Source organism: Curcuma longa, chromosome 1 (assembly GCF_044706935.1).
Source record: "Curcuma longa cultivar G26 ecotype Majalengka, Jawa Barat chromosome 1, ITB_CL_G26_1.1, whole genome shotgun sequence".
In the NCBI taxonomy this organism is placed as follows: Eukaryota; Viridiplantae; Streptophyta; class Magnoliopsida; order Zingiberales; family Zingiberaceae; genus Curcuma; species Curcuma longa.
The window spans coordinates 25,292,441-25,297,033 of NC_133861.1; positions in this window are offsets into that span (position 1 = coordinate 25,292,441).

Genomic DNA, 4,593 nt, shown 5'->3' on the forward strand with positions numbered 1-4,593 from the left:
GGCACAGCCGTGCCCACCTTTCAGATTCTGTCCAGATTGGGGCCGTGTCTTGAGGAGACACGACCATGCCTACTTGAGACCACTTGGGGCGTGTTTAGGAGACACGACCATGCCTACTTGAGACCACTTGGGGCATGCCAAGGAGGCATGCCATGCCTTATAGAGGAGGATCTAGAGGAGGATCTCATAGGCACGGTCGTGCCTCATTTCCAGAACCTCAACAACTTAACACCATGCCTAAGAGGCACGACCGTGCCCCATTTTCGTGCCTAGGAGGCACGGCCGTGCCCCATTTCTAGAGCCATGCCTACTCCATGCCGTGCCTACGTGACACAGGCATGTTGCATCTGGACCCTATAAATATATCTTTTTGCAACCTTTTGAGGTATCTTAGGTTACCCTAGGGTCTTAGCTTGGGGACGGCGCCTCCGCTCTCCGAGGAGGGTCCAAAACACTTCATCTATGCCGATCCGTCCTCTCCGACTCCTCTCCACCAATCCATCTTACGCCGGAGCAAGAAGAACATCAAAGGTGTCCGAGTTTCAAGATAAGTCTTTCCCATTCATGTGGATGATGCTTTATTTCTTGCACTCTTGTTGTAAACTTCTTGTAATGGAGTAGATCTTTGAGTTTAGGATGTAGGATGAGCATTAATGTAATGATGGTGATGTAAGAACTAGTTCATATCATTTTCCCTATTCTATGAAGTGTTTGCACTTGTTTCTTGTATTGTGTGCCTTGAATGTGTTTGATGAAATATTTGTGTGAGCACATGTGCATGATTAGGAGAGGTAGATTACCGTATAGGGGGATCTTAGGATCATATAACCGGGGTGCCTTGTGACAGAAGGTGAACCTTTAACCAGACTTTTCGAGGTGACCTTTATATGGTGGTAAACTCCCTTAGGGGATATCTAACGACTATTGATGACTAGGAAGGGATCCCTTAATTGGGTGCTCGGTGACAGAGAGTAGTATACCAGTAGTATTGATGGAGTGCCCAGTGACAGCGGGAGAGCTATAGAACCAGGCTATCTAGGTATCGTCATGAACTAGTCATCGTAGCATTAGAGTATCATATTTTAATTTTGACAAAGCCTGATGAGGTCGAGTTGATATCTTGGTTAGAATCCCCACAAGGTGGTAAACATTGAGAGTAAGGAAACAAACATAAATTAGGGATATCACCTAGCATTGATGTGAAACCGAAATCCTAAACTCATCCATCTCATCCCATAAACCCCCAAGTCAATCTTTCTCTTTCTACAATACACACAATCCTCAACCGTTTCACTTGCATCAGAGTCTAGAATACTAGCCTTGCGAATCACTATAGCATACACAGTCCCTGTGGTTTGATATTTTTTTATTACTTGACGACAACCGTATACTTGCGGTTCCCATCATGGGGATGAATATAATATTTTTAATGTATTTTTATAGGATACTTAAAGAGCCATGAAGTTGGATCAATTTGGAGCATATTTTGATGTATTTAGAGGTCATTTGAAGGGTTTTAGAGGCTACCAGGGCTGTGCCTCACAAGGCACGGCCGTGCCTCATCTTTCAGGGCTCAAAACATGATCGTGCCTCATCTGGACAGTTTTGCAGACCAAAAGTAAAACGACTATAACCTTTAGCTTAGATGGAACCACAGACCTACCAAAATGAAGATAACTTCAAGATCTACAACTTTATTTCAAGGTGCACAGAAGGATTCCCTCTCTAGGCCGTGCTAAAAGGCACGACCGTGACTCCTCTCAAGAAAGCCTCCTATTTTAGGCCGTGTCTCTTCTACAGAGGGGTGCATTCTCTTGGTCATGCCTAAGAGGCACGAATGTTCCTCTTTTGTCAAACAACTTCTTCTCCAGGCCTTGCCTTAAGACACGATTGTATCGCGGGGCTACATTTGGGGGTATAAAAGCTGAATTTTATGAAGGAAAAGTATTCTTCCTTTTGGACTTGCCCTAGCCGCCACCCACCTTCATCTCTTCACCGCCATCTCATCCACCACCACCATCGGAACGAAGGAAAGGGGATTTCCTTTCTTCAATCTGGCCGTCTTCCATCCACAAGGAGTCAAGGGGATTTCCTTCTCCACTACATCATCCCATCCGCCGCATCAACCACAGGGATTGCATCGATGTTGGGGACTCCTTCCTTCACTGTACCTTCCATGGAGTTTTTATTGCCTCGCATCCACCTCCGACCAAGAACATAGGAAGAGTCATTAGATTTACTTTATCTACCATTTCTGAGCATAGATTAGATTTTTGGCATGTCAAATGTTTGTTTATATTCCTCCTACAATTTTGGATGTTTATCCTTAGATTTTTTTTGCTTGTTTGTTTGTTGATGCACTTATTTACTTGTTGCACTCTTTACTGTGTTAATGCAATTTGTTCTTGATACTTAGCGTTCTTTCCATTGTTTAGAATTAGAACTTAAGACAACAACCCCCCATCCAATCCAAAAAGAGAAAAATTCAAATCCTCAATTGCAATAACCACTAGGATTATCGCACGTCATCTACAATCGTTGGGAGACAACTTGAGTTACCCTATACTACTTGAGTTAGGGGATTTGATATTAATTAAGTTGGTGTGTGTTGGGTTTTCCGAGCCGTAAAAACCACTTTTTGCATTGCGGAAACCTCGGAACACCCTTGCCATTGGATCCGTGCGAAGATAAAACATAAAATACGTTCATGCACATGTTTAAAACCTAGATCTACACTAGATCTACAAGATTAGAACGTTACCCTCGGTGCGTGCCCTTCGCGTATCCCGCTCGTCCAAAAGGTTGTCGGATCTCGAGAGCTACACGCGTAGTCTCCTCTATGGTATCAACTCGGACAAAATTGGTGGAAAAACCGAAACAAAAGGTGTGCTAGCACCTTAGCACTACAAAAAAACACTGTTTTAGCAACGAAGTTTTGCAACAAAAAAAATTCGTTGCAAATTTGCAACTAATTTTGCAACGAAACAAATATTCCTTGCAAATTTATGTCAAAATTAGCAACGAAAAATAATTCGTTGCCAAAATAGCAACAAAATATTTTCGTTGTAAAATTCGTTGCAAAAATGATTTTCGTTGCAAAATTCGTCGCAATATTTCCAACGAATAAAAAGTTCGTTGCAAATTGGCGACAAAGAAATTTTTCATTGCAAAATATAATAAATTAGCGACGAATCAAAAATTCGTCGCCAATCAGCGATGAATCAAAAAATAAATTCGTCGCAAAACAATTTCGTCGCCGATCGACGACGAACCAGTTTTCGTTGCTGATCAGCGACGAATAATTTCGTCGCCGATTGGCGATGAAATAATTTTCGACGCCAATCGGCAACGAACTCAGCGACGAATTAATTTTTTCGTCGCTATTTTTACCGACGAATCACAGAAATTCGTTGCAGAATTTTGCGATGAGTATTTGGCGACGAATTTTAATTCGTTGCCAAATTCGTTGCAAAAAATTCTGCAACGAAATTTTTTAAGAAATTCGTTGCAGAAGGCTGGTTTTTTTGTAGTGTAGCTTTGTTTGGCTAGCAAGAGGAGAGGGAGAGGGAGAGGAAAACCAAGTAGAGAGAGGAGAAAAACACTTCAACGTTGGAATGGAAAAACCCCTCAACGTTGAGAATGAAAAGCTCTTTTTCATCATCTAGTGGCATGTCACATCAAGCCTATTTAATCCCAATTAAATGTCATCTAATGCCATCTAATGCCATGAGTTACAAACTCATTTGTAACTGATGATTAACATAATTGATGGTTAAATTGACATTATTAATAAGGAAATTTAAGGTTTTAGTTGTACATTTATGCCTTGGATGACACATATTTGTAATTAGATGTATTGTGGTTATATTTAAACTTTTCTACATTTTTAAACTCATATTTCATCCAATTTGATTTGTAGGACAGCTTGATCATCAAGACTTAAATGACACATTAAAGGCTAAATGGGACATCATGATGAAGGGTTGAGAAAAGAGGAAGCAAAGGAGGATCTCCACCACACATCTCCACTTCACTTCCATCTCCACCACACATCTCCACCTCACCAAGCCCTAGCCTCCTTCTCCCTCACGCTCATTCCATCCCCTCCACTCCACTTAAGCCGCCACTCTCTTCCACATTCCGGCACACATCCATCTTCCACAACGTTCACGCCGCCACCCAACTCCACCACGCCTCACCGCCCCTTCCATCTCCCACCTTCACGCACGCATCCCACAACGCCACCTCCTTCAACGCTCCACTCACAGCAGACTACCGCCCCCCTCACTCCCTATCACCACCGCCCCACACATCCCTATCCTCCTCACCGGTCACAAGCCATCTCCACCCAATCCCTCTCCCTCCACTCACGCTCTCACACCTCCCCCAAACTCCTCCTCCACTCACAACCCACCTCCACTCACATGCCCTCTCTCTACCAATCAGGCATCTCACACCACCAATCAGCACTCACGCTCCAAGCCACTCCCACTCAAGCTCCCATCTCTGCTCACGCACACAAAGCCTCCCACAACGCTAATCCTCCATCCCAGCTTCACGCCACAACTCATCCAACGCCCATTCCAGCAACCT